Here is an 18,344-nt window from a genome sequence, read left to right on the forward strand (position 1 = left end):
ACCCAACCCTTACTGGTGATTGGCTCAGGAATGGGTCTGTCATCTGATCTGGGCCAATGAGGTGTGAGGAGAAGTCAGGGGCAGTGCTTCTGGGAAAGTGGTCCTTATACCCAGAGACCTGCAGAAAAGTGGTCATCTCTCTGTGCATCTGGACTTTACTCAGACAGGATGCAATGCCAGGATCTGCAGCAGCCACTTTGCCACAATGAGAGGAGCCGATCAGAGTGTGAGGCCAACACTGAAATAGCTGCATGGGAATAAAAAAACAACCCTGAATTCTTGGGGACATTTTTGAGCTGTTGAATTTAGTCAGTCTTGGAGTTGTCTTACCTCTGGGCTTCTTATTACAGGGGACAAGCTAATCTTCCTTAGGGTTAAGCCAGGAGACTTGGAGCTTTTTGTTAGTGACTGCTGCATACATCCTGGCAGATACAAACCAAGTTGCTGTCTAATCTGGATGATGAGCATCTATGAAAGCAGAAGCTACAGGGGAAAGAGAGTAGGGACTCACATTTCTTGAGTAGGCACATACCTACTATGTGCCACGCTTTGTACTAGGCACTTTATATAGGCCTGTCCTTAATTCTCAGACCAGCCCTCTGAGGCAGCTCCTACAATGTTATCCCACTCAGCAGAAGAGCAAACTGAGGCTGTGAGGCGAACACACTTGCCCAATTCCAACTGGCAGGAGCAGGATGTAAACCCAGGTCTGCCTGGGTACTTGGCCAGCCTGCTTCCTGGAGGTGTGATGGTGCTGCCCTGGCAGGTGAGGAGCCTCTGCGTGGGCTGAGCCAGGGTTTTCTGCAGACATCCTGCATCTCCCAAGAGCTGGGGACACTGATCTGCCTGACAGCCAGCAGCCCCCAAGAGCCAGGAGCCCCCCTGAGAGATGGAGGGAACCTGGTAGGGTTCCATTCGGCCACAGGGATACCACTGTCAAAACCCACATGATGACTCCATGCAAACCCCTCCTTCCTTCCTCTGCCTCTCCCTTCCTGGGGGGTCAGTGATTCAGTCTACTTGGTGGGGAGTGGTCAACGTGGACACAGCAGGGCACCCTGCCCTTTCCTGAGGGACCTTGGAGAATGCTTAAGCTTGGCAGCAGGGTAAAGAAAGAAGAGAAGGAAAGAATCCTTGACCCTTATTGAGCAGTGCCTGGTGCACATGAATCTATCGCTTGGCAGAAACATGCCGTCCCACCATAAATCACTGTGCGATGGGAACAGACATTTAGAAAGTGATTGCCACCTGGCTGGGCATGCGGGATCTCAGCCCTGGCTGGCAGGCGGGAAAGGTGACAGCCCTGCTTGGGGCCCCTGTCCTGTTCTTCCTCTGCATCCATTCCTCAAAAGTCAGCCCCCAGCCACTTTTCTGGCTCTTATTCAACTATTTTTCTTATTACAAAGACACAGATTTTTGTATCACAGGAAGATGGAAACAATGATGCACATTTAAAGCAGGTAGATTAACGCCAGGATTTGGTCACACAAGTTACAGGAGGGCTGAGAAGCCGAACAAGGGACAGTGAAGTGACCTGGAGACAAACAGCAAGATGCCACTGCCCCACCCTCCAGTGGGGGGTATGTGGAGACGGGACACGGTCACAAGAGGATGATGCCTAGTGATGCCAGAACCATAGAGGAGACACAGCCACTGCTCAGAGCCCTGCTCCCAGTGTAGAGATGGGGAGAAACCCCTCTCCCCCGCTTCTGCCTCTTGCCCTCCCGCCCTCCATCAGGGTCTCCCATTGGCAGAGCCCAATGACACAACAGCTGGGGTGGACTAACCACTGGAATTAGTTCCCTTGTAGGGTCCTCCATGGTAGGAGAGGAGGATGGCTCTAGGGAAACAAGCCCACCAATTACAGGTAGACAGGCAGTCACTACAAAATAGCCTCCATTCCTTACACACACACACACACACACACACACACACACACACAATGCCTGCCTTTCCTCCTCTTTTGCTTCCTTTAACTGGATCAAAAGTTGATGGAACCCAAGCCACAGTGGCAGAAGTTTTCCATTCATTTGTTAAATGTATGTACTGAGCATCTACTATGTATCAGATATCCCTGTAGGCCTGGGGAGCCTACATTCTCATAGCGGGAGAGGGAGTGTTGCTCCCCCTAACAGAACAAGAAACCAATGAATGAACAAGATGATCTTAGCGTGGCGGGAGCTATGAAGACAATAAAGCAATCATGAGCAGGGGGAATGTGATGGATACGGAGGGGGGCAGGGAAGGTCTGTCTGAGCAGGCGACATCCTAGCCAAGATCAGAGTGATGAAAATGAATCACCTGTATGGAGAGAAGGTCAAGGCATTTTCCAGGCAATGGACAAAGCAGGTACAAAGGCCCTGAGGTGAGCACCTCCTTGGTTTGTTGTAAGCATCATAACATAACTGACATGCCAAAGGGTTTCCACTCTGTGGAATAAAACCAAGAAACAGCTTCTCAGCCATGCTATGTGGGACCTCATGGCTCTGCCTTGCATATCAGGACATTCAGTTAGGAAATTTTGCCCAGCTGTGCTAACTCCAAGTTCTAGTTCCGAGTTCTCTTGGAGAGAAGGCTTGTGGTGAGGCTCCAGGGACCACACACCAGGCTTGTTCGTCCTCGACCCCTCAGGCAATTCAGGCTCTTTGTTCTCTGGGACAGCTCTTCCTCCCAAAGACTCTGGTCCCTTTTCTTTGAACCTAATATAACAAAGACTCCCCAAGCATATTAACAAATGCAAATAGAGAGTTGTGGTGTTGGGGCCACCAAGCTCCACCAAGCCACAGTGACGTGTGACACGTCAGGGAGCAGGAAGGAGGCCCCAAGCCAGACAAACACCATTCACAGCCTTGGATTTCCCATCACAAACGCGCTTGGTGTGGAGAAGGAAATGGCAACCCACTCCAGCATTCTTGCCTGAAGAATCTCATAGACAGAGGAGCCTGGCAGGCTATTACTGTTCATGGGGTTGCAAAAGAGTCAGACATAGCTTAGCAACTAAACAACAACAAAGACATTATACAACACTCCATTCAATAACAGAAGAATACATATTCTTATCAAGTGCAGATGGGGCTTTCACCAAAATAAGCCATATATTACATCATAAAATAAGCCTTAACACATTTAAAAGGCATCAAATCATACAAAGTATGCTCTGTGACCATAATGGAATTGAAAAAGGAATAAATGGAAGAAAGACAAAAGAAATATCCTCAAACACGTGGACATTAAATAATACTTCTAAATAATCCATGAGTCAAAGATGAGATGTTAAGAAAGTACTACGACCCAAATAAAAATGAAAATACCACATATTGAAATTGTACTATGTAGCTAAAGCAGTGCTTAGAGGCATATTTATAACACATATTAGAATTAAAGAAACATCTCAAGTTAATAATTTAAATTTCTATTTATAGAAATTAGAAAAAAAAGAACAAAGTTAGCCTAAAGCAAGAGGAAGAGAGGGTCAATCATAAACTTACATTAAAGCTTACATTAATAAAATTAAAAACATAAAATTAAGAAAATTAATGACACTATAATTTGTTCTTTAAAAGGATCAGTAAAATCGACAAGTCTCAAATGAGACTCATGAAGAAAAATCAATATGACAAATGTTATGATAACTAGAAATAAAAGAGGGACTATCACTGCCAAAACAAAAAGAATGCTCATGGTGGCTTTCCCTGGATGATAGAATTTGGGTGGATTTCATTTTAGCCCCCTTATTACTTATCTATAGTTTCCAATTTGTCTACAATGATCGCCTATTATTAAGACCATGGCCCTGGGTTCAAATCCCAGCTCTGCCACTTCCCAGAAATGTCCCCTGGAGCACAAATGCATCCACACTCTGACACATACCCCACCATCAAGAGGCACAATAATGGCCCTGCCCCATAGGACTTATGCAAAAACTTTTAAAAGAATATAAAGACATTGTATGGAATATAACACATGGTCAGTGCTTTTATTACATGTCAATCATGGTGATCTCATTATAGAAAATTGGAAAGTTGGTCTAAATAACTGATTTTCATGGCGCTTGTGATCTGGGGACATCACAAAAGGCAACTGGGAAAAAAAAAAAAAGCTGAGGAATGATCTCACGCGCCTGCAGAACAGCCAAAAGGACAGGAAATCAGATAGGAGTGAGTGACTGATGAGCACGTCTGGGACACAGAGAGACGTGTGTGGATGTCAGAGGGACCAGCCGCACTCTTGATCAAAGCCAAAGGCTTTCAACACGAAACGGGCTGTGCAGAGAGAGTGCCTGACCCCCAGCCCCATAGGGCGCCTAGGCAGCAGCCAAACGCCCAAGGGTGACAGAGAATCTGTGAACTTTGTGTACATGGTGTGGACAGTGATAACTATAGTGTTAGTCCCTCAGTCGTGTCCGACTCTTTGTGACCCCATGGACTGTAGCTCCTCTGTCCATGGAATTCTCCAGGCAAGAATACTGGAGTGGGTTGCCATTTCCTTCTCCAAGGGAACTTCCCGACCCAGGGATCAAACCTCGGTCTCCTGAATTACAGGCAGATTCTTTACCGTCTGAGCCACCAGGGAAGTATAACAATAACAATAATCACACTTATACAGTCTTATTCTAAGCCAAGAATGTCACATGCTCAATGCATATGACAACTCTACGAGGCAGGTACTATTATCAGCCTCATGTCACCGATGGGGAGGCTGAGGCTCAGAGGTAGCTTGCCCAAGGTCACCCAGCCGGTCAAGGGCTGAGATGACTCCATCATAATCAGAACACTGTCACCTGGGCTCTGCCATTTGCTGCCCTGACACGTGAACGTGGAGATGAGTCCCAAGTCACCCAATGGCCCAAGACATAAGTCTCTCACCCCCAACATACACATGAGTACCTAGAGTTACACAGGCCCCAGCTTCCCTGACCCAAAGACTTCCCTTCGACACAATGCCCAGCTCCTGCACCCTGGGTCACCCTGGGCCAGCCTGGGCCAGTCCAGGAGAACTTTGCCCCCTGGAGGCTGGTAGAAGTGTCCACACACTCTGCTCTGCTCCCCAGACACTGTAGGAATCTGCACCCTCCCTGAGCATCTTCTTGGTGGTGAAATCCCAGTGTGTGCCCTGTGTCTGATGCCCAAGCAGCCCAGATACATGCCTGGCAACATGGCTCTCTGGTGTCCTGCCTTCTCCCCCAGTGCCCTTCCCTGCTTCCAGCTAAATCCTACTGTCCAGTGTCAGAGCCCAGACCTCCCAGGGTTAGGGAAAGGAGGAGGTGGCAGCTCCTTGGAGGACAAATGCATGAGGCTCTCAGCTCCTCCCCTGAGAGCCATGAGCCCCCTCCCCTCGACCAGAGCATCTTTCCTATTACCTGCCTCCAATGTCGTCTGCTCACTGAGCAAGGACCCCGCAGAGGCAAGCACCAAGGAGTTTGCTTCCAGCGATGCCCCTTCACACCTGTCCCAGAGCTCTAGCAATCGAGGAGTGACAGCTCCAGTTCTTGATAAACATGTCTAATAGAAGTCTCAGAAAAGTGGTCCAGGATGGGTAGAGGAAGTGAGCATAACTGAATCTCCAGAAAGAGACCGAAGGAAGGAAAGAAGAGAGGAGGGAGACATCTGAAATCTCCAACAGATTTCAGAGTTGCCAACAGACTCTGAGAAAGTTAGGGGCCCCGGGCACTACTCTGCGGGGACTGGAACCTATCATTAATTAGGAAGTGAATACCAGGTGTCAAGGACAGTTGTAGGACTGACTCATGACACCCCCTGCTGGAAGCGGCCTGCCACTGCTGGGGAAAGAAGTTAGGTGTTTTGCACTAAAGGAAGAGTAACTGGTCTGACTTTAGTCCCTCTGCCTGAATGCTAAGCAAATAGCAATAAAGATGAATCCAGAAAGATGCCTGTTCAAGGGAACCCATCACCACAATGTGTATCATGGGGTGGGGAGACAAATGTTCACTCGGTTAACAGAATTAGATATATTTAGACACTGTGATTCCATGTGCTATTGAAACGGGGCATCGATCTGCTTGCTGACTTGGGAAAACGTTCCTAATACATTGCCAAGGGGTAATAATGAATTCTGCAACAGGATGCCTAGTGTGTTTGTTTCACCTGGTTTAACTCCGTAAGACCCTCTTCAGACATGTGACCATCAGAACTGTAAGATAATACATTTGTGTTGCTTTAAGCCACTAATTCGGAGAAGGCAATGGCACCCCACTGCAGTACTCTTGGCTGGAAAATCCCATGGACGGAGGAGCCTGGTAGGCTACAGTCCATGGGGTCGCTAAGAGTCAGACACGACTGAGCGACTTCACTTTCACTTTTCCCTTTCATGCACTGGAGAAAGAAATGGCAACCCACTCCAGTATTCTTGCCTGGAGAATCCTAGGGACGGCAGAGCCTGGTGAGCTGCCGTCTATGAGGTCGCACAGAGTCGGACACGACTGAAGCAACTTAGCATAGCATAGCATAGCAAGCCACTAATTTGTGGTAGCATGTTAGAGCAGCAGCAAGAAAATAACACAGGACAAAGGCAGGGAAGATGGGGCTGGAGACACATGGTCAGGTCGGGTCACTCTCCCGAGGGGTGACCACTCTCTGTACTTCTCAGTTTGACGTCCAGGGTCCTGGGACCTGGCCCCATCCTCCTGCAGGTCATCACTCTCTGCTGTCTGCCGGCCTCTCCCTTCCCAGCCTCACCACTGTGCTGTCCCTCCAACACACCAAATTCATTCGCGGACCAAGCCTTTTCATCTGCTACTCTCTCCATCTAGAATGCTCTCCTCCCACCACCAAAACAAAGTGTGCATGTTTGTCCCCTGACCATTTAAGTTGCAGCTCAAATATCACCTCCTCAGAAAGAGACAGACAGGTCTTCCCAACTACTCTTTCGAAAGCAGTCATCCAGTCAATCTCACAGCCCTGGATGGATGTCCAGGATGTCTCCAGCATCCATCACTCTTTTTTTTTTTTTTTTACCTTTGTTTACTACTGTCTCCTGCTCAAGAAGGTCAGCTGCGTGAGAGAAGAGACCTTGTCTATCTTGCGTGCTGGTCACTCCCCAGTGCCTAGAACAGAACCTGAAATACAGTGGGCATCCAAATACTTACGGATGGAGATACATGGATGGATGAAGATTGGTGGATGAAAGAAAGACAAAAGGATGGTGGGTGGAGAAATGGATGGATGAAAAGATGGACAGAAGGATGGAAGCATCATGGGGTAGATAGCTGGATGGTCAGATCTGACCATCTGACCATCAGATGGTCAGATTGGTGGGTGGATGGATAAACATCCATTTGGGTGGGAAGGCTAGGTGGATGGGAGGAAAGATGGAAGGATGAGTGGATAGGATAATGAGTGGGTAAAGGGAAGGAAGTGTGGATGGATGGATGGATGGATGATGGTTGGATAGAAGGATGGATGGGTGGGAAATTGGCATATGAAAGGAAAAATGGAAGAGCTGATTGGAACAGATAGGTGGTTGGAAGACTGTGTGGATGGATGAGAGAAAGGATGGGTTGATGAGAGGAGGACAGAGGAATGGAAAAATATAGAGGGAAGGAGAGCTAGGAGGAGGAATGGCTGGGATGGTGAGTGAATAGTGTGGAAGAAGAGCAAATGGAAGGAAGGAAGGAAAGATGTGAAATCTCCATGAGGTGGCTGCCAGATTAACGTGGCTAGAGAGTGCTGACGCTAAATAACTCCCTTCTGTGTTTGAAGTGGGGCCCAGCTGCTCTACACCTTTCTGACGAGGACTTCTGTTGCCAAGGGACAGAAGTCAACAGGCTGTTTGCGCCTCTAATCCTTGGAACCAGACTCCATAATCGACTTAACTCATGGGCAAATATCTATATTTAATGAGTTCCCCACCTGATGCCTTGCTCCCCACGCCCAGTATTGACTTAGCAGCTTTATCACAGGACTTGATAATCTGGGTTCAAAGCATTAGCATTAATTTCTCCCACCACCAGCGGGGGTCCCTCTGCACTCTGGCTTCCTTCCAAACAACAACAAAAAAAGATTTTCTCACATCACTTCTCTGCTTAAAGCCCTCAGCGGGTAATCTGCGGCTCTCAACACACATGCAAATTCCAGGGCACTCAGAGTCCGTCGTCATGGTCCTGGCATAACTCTCCAGCCTCGTTTCTCATCCTCCTCGTGCTCCTGTGCCTTAAGCCCCCTGTGTTGCCATCAGAGGAATTCCTCTCCAGTCTGAGGACAGAGCCTGCGGCCGCAGGCTCCCAAGCCCCGTGCACGTTGTCCTCCTGACCCCGCACATGGGCATCTCTTCTTTCCATCTACATGTCCTTCCTTCTACCAATAGAAGCTCACTTGTCAGGGCATGGAGGCTCCACTGGTCCCCCAAACACAGCATCTTCACAACTGAAGCTGTCATCATCCCCTGCCCAAGTTGGTCCTCAGAGGATCTACCCCGACCCCCAGACCAGAGACTCAGGACGCCGCCCTCTCCTCCATCTTTCGCATCCTGTCAAATGCTGAGGGTCAGCCACTCCTGCTCCTGCAGCATTCAAGCCCTCCCAGTCGACCACCCTCTCTGCCACCGCCAGGCCTCCATGCGTTCCCTCTGCCATGGATGAGGCAGAGGCCCCCACACTCACTGACCCATCCCAGCCCTGCTCACTCCCACCACTGCAGCCAGACCACAACAAAGCATTACCTTGGCCCCATCAGGCCCCTGCTCCAATGGGTCTCTGCTACCCTTAAAATAAAATCCTCAAATCCTTTCCTTGCCTCACAAAGGCTTTCTGGTCTACCCCCACCTACCTCTCAGCCTGTGACCACCATCCCCCCAAATTCTGCCCATCTGCTATACAGGCTTCCTTTCCATTCCTTCTGGGCATCAGGTTCTCTTAGCTCTTGGATTGAGGAGAGACTGCTCCCTCTGCTTAGCACCCTCGTTCCTATACCTCTTAGTCTGGATAATCCTCCACACCGTCAATGTCACATTATCACCAGGATGTTAACCACAGTAACAGCAAGGGCAGCTAATATCTGAGAACTCACTATGTGCTGGACAGAGTGCTGAGCGCGCTACAGAAATATCCTGTTGGGTTATGAAGCAAGGATGACTGTTATGCCCATTTCACAGATGAGGAAACTGAGGCAGAGAGCTCAAGTGACTGGTCCAAGCTCTTGGCAACTGAAATGGGGATGTAAACCCAGGCAGTCTGACTCCAGAGCCCCCCTCTCAACCACCGCACTAAGGAGCCACCCAAGACGAGGTCCCACATCCTCAAGAAAGCCTTCTCTCTTCCCCCTCCCCCCTCCAGCCAAAGTTCATTGTTACCTCTCTGGGCTCCCACCCAGCCAGTACTCCAAGTACAGCCCCTAACATCTGCACCATAAATCCCCTCTGTGGAAGACATGGGCCAATCAGGCCACCAGGAAACCCTTCCAACTGTGCAAGCACGTGCCACTTCCGACACCCAGAAGTGGTGCCTGTTCCGTTCACCTTGGGTCGGTCTGTGGCTTGGTCTTATCAACAGCATCCAGTGAGCCGAGGTCGTGAGCAGACTGGCAGCTCTCACCCTTTCTCTCGGAGCCTGGCTGCCATGCTCTGAAGAGGTCCAGGCCAGACTCCCTCCCAAAGAGGGACTCTGTGGGGAGATGTTCCAGCAAATGAGGGCACCTTGGATGCTCCGGCCAGAGCCGAGCTCCCTGCCAAGCTCCAGGCTGCACGACTGGGCTCAGGAGAGACCAGTAGAACCATCCAGCTGCACCCCAGCTGCAGAATTGTGGGAAAATCACAAATCATTGCTGTCTTAAGTCCCTGGCTTGGTTTCTTGTGTGTGTGTGTGTGTGTGTGTGTGTGTGTGTGTGTGTCTGTGTGTCTGTGTGTGTGTGTGTGTGTGTGTGTGTGTGTGCGCGCGCGCGCGTGCTCAATCGCTCAGCATGACTCTTTGTGAACCCATGGACAGCAGCCCTCCAGGTTCCTCCATCCATGAAATTTCCCAGGCAAGAAATACTGGAGTGGGTTGACATTTTCTTCTGAAGGGGATCTTTCCAACCCAGGAATCAAATCTGCATCTCCTGCATTGGCAGATGGATTCTTTACCACTGAGCCACCTGGTTCATCTTATCAGCCTCGGTTTCCCCACCTGAGAAATGGGAAGAGAAGTTTCTATCTTTCATGTCTGTTGCAAAGGAAAATGGTCAGTGATTGGTTGCCAATTTCGGACCAGCCAAGGCAACAACCCGTCCCTTCTGACTTTTCTTTCCCTCTCACTGGGACACAAGTCCAAGCCACTCTCATATCCTCCAGTGGCCCAGATATACAGCTCTCTGCTCCCTCTGCTGTCTTGTCCTTCTGAGACCAGCCTGGTGCTGGGTTCCCGTCCTACTGACCTGGCATATCGGGGAGGGGACAGGGACTGACGTCTCTCTCTCATCCAGAGCAGCAAGCCCGGGGGCAGTGGAGTCAGAGAAGTCAGTGAAGGAGTCTCCAGATGGGCACCTGCTGTCCGGGGAGGGCCTTGATGCAGACACAGAATAACCTGAGCCACTTCAACATCTGGCCATCAAACACATCTCTGCTGTGTCGTCTAAATTAAAGGATGATGTGACCCAGACCTGCTCTCAGGCAGAAGAAACGAGAAATAATCCAGTTGGAAAACACTCTCAAGACTGTCTGTTTCCAAAGTCATGGATTTGAATGCCTGCGGCACGCAAGCAGGGACATAAATGTACAGGACAGGCAAGCGTTAAGACCATAGGAGTTAGGAGCTCAGTGCAGTTCCTACCAGGTACACTGGCTACTTCAGCAACGCTTTCATTTAAATATAACTGTATACACACTTTAGAGTGTATAACCCTCTACAGATAATAAATGCTGGAGAGAGTGTAGAGAAAAGGGAACCCCCCTATGCTATTGGTGGGAATGTGACTTGGTGCAGTCACTATGGAAAACAGTAAGGAGATTCCTTAAAAAATAAAAAATAGAGCTACCATACGATCTAGCAATCCCACTTCTGGGCAGAAGTGGGATTCTTCAGAAAAGACAAAAAAAACCTCTAAAATAAAAAAGATACATGTGCCCCAGCATTCATAGTAGCACTATTTATGACAGCCAAGACATGGAACCTACCTAAATGCCCACTGACGGATGAGCGGATAGAGAAGATGTGGTACGCATATACAATGGAGTATTACTCAGCCATAAAAAGAACAAAATAATGCCATTTGCAGAAACATGGATGGACCCAGAGATTAGCATACTAAGTGAAGCAAGTCAGACAGAGAAAGACAAATATCATCTGATATCACTTATGTGTGGAATCTAAAATATGATACAGATGAATGTAAGTACAAAATAGAAATACTCACAGACATAGAAAACAAACTGATGGTTACCAAACAGGAAAGGTAGGGGTTGGGAGGCAAATTAGAGGTTTGAGATTAACAGACACACACTACTATATGTAAAAATAGATAACCACCAACGACCTAATGTATAGCACAGGTAACTATATTCAGTATCTTGTAATAAACTCTAATTGAAAAGAATCTAAAAAAGGACATACATATTTTATATATATATATACATATATATACATACATAACTGAGTCATTTTTCTGTACACCTGAAACTAACACAATGTTGTAAATCAACTATACCTCAATTTATAAAAGAGCCAATAAAAAAGAGTATATAACTCATACAGTAGATTATTGGTTGTCTAGGGCTGAGAGTGGGGGTACACAGGGAATGACAGCAGACAGTACCAGCTTTCTTTTGGAGCAGATGAGAATGCTTCAAAATTAGATGTGGTGATGGTTGCATAACTCTGTGAATGTACTAAATCCAGTGAATTTTACACTGTACATGGGTGGATTTTAGATATGTAACTTATATCAATGCATGAGACAAATGCTCAGGGCTGGGGCAATGGGATAACCCAGAGGGATGGGATGGGGAGAGAGATGGGAGGGGGGTTAAGGATGTGAAACACATGTAAACCCATGGCTGATTCATGTCAATGTATGGCAAAAACCACTACAATATTGTAAAGTTGCTGCTGCTAAGTCGCTTCAGTCGTGTCCGACTCTGTGCAACCCCATAGACGGCAGTCCACCAGGCTCTGCCGTCCCTGGGATTCTCCAGGCAAGAATACTGGAGTGGGTTGCCATTTCCTTCTCCAGTGCATGAAAGGGAAAAGTGAAAGTGAAGTCGCTCAGTCGTGTCCGACTCTTAGCAACCCCATGGACTGTAGTCTACCAGGCTCCTCCGTCCATGGGATTTTCCAGGCAAGAGTACTGGAGTGGGGTGCCATTGCCTTCTCCGATATTGTGAAGTAATTAGCCCCCAACTAAAATAAATAAATTGAAAACAAACAAAGAGCAGAGCTTCATGAATTTCCACAAAGCAAATGGACTCATGTAACCACCACTCTAGTAAAGTAATGCTCAAAATTCTCCAAGCCAGGCTTCAGCAATATGTGAACTGTGAACTTCCCGATGTTCAAGCTGGTTTTAGAAAAGGCAGAGGAACCAGAGATCAAATTGCCAATATCCGCTGGATCATCAAAAAAGCAAGAGAGTTCCAGAAAAACATCTACTTCTGCGTTATTGACTATGTCAAAGCCTTTGACTGTGTGGATCACAATAAACTGTGGAAAATTCTGAAAGAGATGGGAATACCAGACCACCTGACCTGCCTCTTGAGAAATCTGTATGCAGGTCAGGAAGCAACAGTTAGAACTGGACATGGAGCAGACTGGTTCCAAATAGGAAAAGGAGTATGTCAAGACTGTATATTGTCACCCTGCTTATTTAACTTATATGCAGAGTACATCATGAGAAACGATGGGCTGGAGGAAACACAAGCTGGAATCAAGATTACTGGGAGAAATATCAATAACCTCAGATATGCAGATGACACCACCCTTATAGCAGAAAGCGAAGAACTAAAGAGCCTCTTGATGAAAGTGAAAAGAGGAGAGTGAAAAGGTTGGCTTAAAGCTCAACATTCAGAAAACTAACATCATGGCATCTGGTCCCATCACTTCATGGCAAATAGATGGGGAAACAGTGGAAACAGTGGCTGACTTCAATTTTTTGGGCTCCAAAATCACTGCAGATGGTGATTGCAGCCATGAAATTAAAAGATGCTTACTTCTTGGAAGGAAAGTTATGACCAACCTAGACAGCATATTAAAAAGCAGAGACATGACTTTGTCAACAAACGTCCATCTAGTCAAGGCTATGGTTTTTCCACTAGTCATGTATGGATGTGAGAGTTGGACTATAAAGAAAGCTGAGCGCCAAAAAATTGATGCTTTTGAAGTGTGGTGTTGGAGAAGACTCTTGAGAGTCCCTTGAACTGCAAGATCCAACCATCCCATCCTAAAGGAGATCAGTCTTGGGTGTTCACTGGAAGGACTGATGTTGAAGCTGAAACTCCAATACTTTGGCCACTTGATGCAAAGGGCTGACTCATTTGAAAAGACCCTGATGTTGGGAAAGGTTGAGGGCAGTAGGAGAAGGGGACAACAGACGATGAGATGGTTGGACGGCATCACCAACTCAATGGACATGAGTTTGGGTAAACTCCGGGAGTTGGTGATGGACAGGGAGGCCTGGCATGCTGCAGTTCATGGGGTCGCAAAGAGTCGGACACGACTGAGTGACTGAACTGAACTGAACTGAACCACCACTCAGAGAAGTCGGGGACCCTGACAGCAACCCAAACCCCTTCCCACACTCCACCTCACTGATCACATGACTACATTCTCCTCTCATTCTAAAAAGGTAACCTCAATTCTGACTTCCATCAGAGTAGGTTAGCTTTGCCTTTCTAGTCCTTTCTATGAAAGCAATCACTCAGTGTATATTCTTTCATGCCAAGTTTCTTTCATTCAAAGGTACTTGTGAGATTCATACTGACATACAGAGGAGGGTCGGTCACCTTTACTGGTATAGAATTTTCCACTATATGACAAGAGGAATCAATATACCCATGTGGACAGGCATTTGGATAGTTCCATGTCTCGGCTACTCCAAATGGAGCTGCCGGGGACACTCTTCTGGTCTGCAAGTTTTTGGTTGGCAGCAGTATTCACCACCTTCAGGGAAGAGTTAGGAGTGGAATTGCCAGGCCCTATGGTGGCCGTGAGTTCAGTGTAGCAGATACTGCTATTTGCCAAACTGACTCTTCCAAACTCTACTTCATTCACATTGTTTTAATAACGCTGTGAAGGCCAACCCAAAACTCTCCTGCAGGCTATCCTCTGCCTGGGAGCTGCCAAGGTCAAAGTCTGACCTACATTTTTAGAGCCATATAAAGCTATGACAAACCTAGACAGCATATTAAAAAGCAGAGACATCACTTTGCCAACAAAGGTCCATAAAGTCAAAGCTATAGCTTTTCCAGTAGTCATGTACGGATGTGAAAGTTGGACTATAAAGAAGGCTGAGTGCTGAAGAACTGATGCTTTCGAATTGTGATGCTGGAAAAGACTCTTGAGAGTGCCTTGGACAGCAAGATCAAACCAGTCAATCCTAAAGGAAATCAACCCTGAATAGTCATTGGAAGGACTGATGCTGAAGGTGAAGTTTCAATACTTTGGCCATTTCATGCGAAGAGCCAACTCACTGGAAAAACCCTGATGTTGGGAAAGATCGAGGGCAGGAGGAGAAGGGGGCAACAGAGAATGAGATGGTTAGATAGCGTCACCGACTCAATGGACAGGAGTTTGAGCAAACTCTGGGAAATAGCGGAGGACAGCTGAGCCTGATGTGCTGTATGTAGTCCATGGGATTGCAAGGAGTCAGACATGACTTAGTGACTGAACAACGACGTAAGAATTCCACTAACAAATGGTCCAAAGTTACAGAGCAATGTAATAGCAGCATGCTTATTTGTGGACAAGTTGCGTGCTTCAGTCGTGTTCGACTCATTGCAACCCTATAGACCGTAGCCTGTCAGGCTCCTCTGTCCATAGGATTCTCCCGGCAAGAATACTGGACTGAGTTGCCATTTCCTCCTCCAGGGGATCTTCCTGACTCAGGGATCGAACCCACCTCTTTTGAGTCTCCTGCATTGGCAGGCAGGTTCTTTACCACTAGAGCCACCTGGGAAGCCAGGTGGGCAAGTTTGTGGGCAAGTTCCTGGCCCCCAAACTTCAACATTTTCATCTGTAAAATGGGGCAGTAATAGCATCTCTTACATTGAGTCATGGAGCGGACTAAGTAAAATAATGCCTGGAAAGCAGTCAGCAGAGTGTCTGGCTTATGAGTGTTTATTAGACATCAGTTATAATTGCGGCAGCCATTGTCAGGTTTTCTCACCCTGGGTCCATCACCTTTCATCAAAACCCATCCAGGTTGGTAAATCAGTTCAGTTCAGTTACTCAGTCATGTCCAACTCTTTGCAACTCCATGGACTGCAGCACGCCAGGCTTCCCTTTCATCACCAACTCTCAGAGGTTGGTAAATACGGACAGCTAAAGATGAACATTTGATTAGCACTGATGTTTCTTAATCCAAAACTCATACAGCTAAGTTGTATCAGCCCTCAGAAGATCAAGCCCTATTACATTCCTCCAAACCCTAAGAAATTGCATATCTGGGTTCTGTGACACCACACTGGTTATAAAATAGTTGTATTAAACATGCGTTCTCTCTCTATAATTGTTCTTGAATTATATATTAATATGTTGTTTCAACTTGTGGCTTTTCCAATTTTATGAAAGACACAGATGTTAAAGTTTTAAGATTTATAATTTATATTAAAAGCAAAAACTTTAAAAGTATTCAATTTTATTGAAAGAGAGAGGAAGGAAGGAAGGGGTGGATGGACGGATGGATGGATGGAACAGAAGTATTTGCCCTGAGAGCATCTGGAACTCAAAAGTTCCAAGTCTAGTCAGTGGTGTCCTTCCACCGAAGGTTAATTTAATGTTTGGAACATGTCATTCTAGTTATGGTTTTGAAACTGTCACATGCACCATTAACCACTTTGTGGAGGTGTGCATTTTCCCAGGGCACCATTTTTGCCAAGGGAACGGATGGCCTGACATGGGAAATTGGAAGCTGGAGGAGGCAATGTCCCATAAAACCCAGGCTTCATGACCATTGAGAAGATTAAGCTCCTGTACACCTTATTGTTCATTTCAAGTGGTCTCAGGGGGTGCCTTTTAATCTCCAGGTAAAAGCTAGTGATTCAGAGGGTGATAACAAGCAATTGAGTTCCAAATGGTCTAGAAATGAAACTCAGTCTGTCCCAGTGTCCGGTCTTCCTGCCTTTTTATCCCTCTTTCATTTGAGGCATCTAATGAGGACTTGATATAATTAAAGTGGCGGCAGGGGCCAGGAGATAAAAGAACTATTTGAGAGAGGGAATTTTTTCAACTTAGCTAAGAGGTCAATTAAATCCCAGACTAAGATATCAAATCATTAGCGCCTCCCTAATCCAGAGGTGGCTCAAACATGCTAGGGAGTGTGAAGGACGGGGCAGGAGGACCCTGGGCTGGTGCTGACAGGGAGCCAGTCAGGGAGTGCAAAGTGGATCCAAGGGGTCAAGGTGAGGAAGGCGGCAGGAAACAGAAATGGGATGTGTCAGTCTGAGGCCCTGGTGAACTTAGATGCTGAGGCCAACTGAGCGAACTCAGCGTACCAAATGCACTTTTAGGCCAGATCCTTTCCCTGTTTCTTTCTGACTGTTAAAAGTTCCCCTCTGCATAAATTGGAGATGGCCACAGGCCTCCAAATCCCACTCCTTGCCTTCAACTGAGTGGTTGTATAAATAAACTCCTGAAATCACTTACCAGCTACGAAATCCTAGAAGAAGTACCAAGTCTCTCTGGGGCTCAGTTTATTCATCTTTAAAATGGGAGCAAATAATAACCACCACCCCTTTCCTGCTTCCCAGGACAACTGTGGGAATGAAATGAATTATATCACAAGCGAAGTTCCTGATCTTAGGCAGAGCTCATCGGGCAGTCACCTCTCACCCTTAATCCTTCATCTGAATGGTGGGTGTACTTTGATTGCTTTAAACCTAGGATGGGTGGAATAACTTGGGAGGCTAAAGGAGATCAGCTCTTCAGACTCATTCTTACAAATGAGGCTGGGTTCCCTCCCAACCTGAGTGATTTCTACATCTACTCATGCTGACACGTGGCTGGCAGTAACAGAATAACTGTGTGGGTTGCTAAGTCTTGAACTCTTTCCATACCAATCAGCAAACAGTATCCCTCCCTTCAATGCCCTGGTGCCCTCCACTCCAGCCTCCAAAATCCCTGCCCCCTTGAAATCTCCACAGTCTGGCAACTAAAGGGCCTGCCCTGCACAACTGGAGCCTCTGGGACTTACATTCAAGTCCATTCTGATTGGTCAGGGGAGGCGCTGTATCGGGCAAGTCCATTCTGACTGGTCAGAGCACTGCTGCAGAGGTATTGCCTTGGGCTTACCAATACATGCAACAGGCATGAGGGCTTTACCATCCCCCACCAACACAGTAGAAGAAATGGAGGTGCACAGAGGGGAGGTGACCAGCTCAGGGCCACTCTTTCAGTGAGTGCTAGAGCCAGGAGCTGCTGGGTTCCTGGAGATGAGGGGGGACCATACAGGGTGTTTGATGGAGTGTGTTCAATGCATCCCAGGCCTTGCCCCCCATGGTGCACACCAAGCCACACCTCTGCACTGAGACTGCCAGGTTTTGAACCCCAACTCCATCACTTACATGTTGTGTCACCACAGGCAAGCGGTTTATGCCCTTTGGCTTCAATTTTCTTATATGTCACAAAGCAAAACAAAAAACAGAGCATTACAACCTCAGTATTATTGATCTTTGGAACCAGATGATTCTTGTGGGGTGGACTGTTCTGTGCACTGTAGGATGTCAGGCAGCATCCCTGGCCTTGACCCAAGGGATATCAGTAGCACCCCACCCCCCACACACAGTCAGGACCATCAAAAGTGTCTCCAGTGCCTAATGTCCCTGTGGGGGCAAATCATCCCCATTGAGAATCCCTGTTTTATTAAGGCTGTTCTGAGGGTTAATGGCTTACAGAGAGGGCCTGACATATAGTCAGCCACTGTCATCACTGAGTTCATCAGTTAGAAATGTTCTTGCCTGCAAGTAACAGTGGCTGAAAATAACATGACTGAACCCAAAGAGCAGATCGGTTCACTTTCACATAAAAGGCCAAACGTCAGCAGTTCAGGGCTGTGGGGTGGCTCTGCTCCTCTTCTCCATCCCTAACATTCGACCTTGTCCTCAGGAACCAAAGTGACAGCTGCAGACAGCAGTATGAAAAAAGGATAAGGGAGAAGCAGAGGGCACAAGCCTGCCAGCCAGCTCTTAAAATAGATCCCCAGATGCTT

At 47.3% G+C, this 18,344-nt stretch overlaps 1 protein-coding gene across 49 annotated transcripts in view; it reads right to left on the reverse strand.

Annotated features, from left to right (window-relative positions):
- WFDC1 (WAP four-disulfide core domain 1) overlaps positions 1 to 18,344 on the reverse strand; it is a 65,579-nt gene that overhangs the window by 37,368 nt on the left and 9,867 nt on the right. For 5 of the 49 annotated variants that reach the window (XM_081513983.1, XM_081513975.1, XM_081513968.1 and 2 more), the window contains one exon: positions 2,302 to 2,429. The exons of 38 other annotated variants lie outside the window; for them this stretch is intronic. The gene's annotated coding sequence lies outside the window, so the exon portion shown is untranslated. Of the gene's footprint in view, positions 1 to 118; positions 248 to 330; positions 484 to 2,301; positions 2,430 to 18,344 lie in introns of those variants that run through there. 6 more of the 49 variants (XM_081513960.1, XM_081513994.1, XM_081513986.1 and 3 more) reach the window with 2 other exon arrangements.

This window comes from Giraffa tippelskirchi, chromosome 7 (genome assembly GCF_054371585.1).
Source record: "Giraffa tippelskirchi isolate mGirTip1 chromosome 7, T2T-mGirTip1v1.2.pri, whole genome shotgun sequence".
NCBI classification, from domain to species: Eukaryota; Metazoa; Chordata; class Mammalia; order Artiodactyla; family Giraffidae; genus Giraffa; species Giraffa tippelskirchi.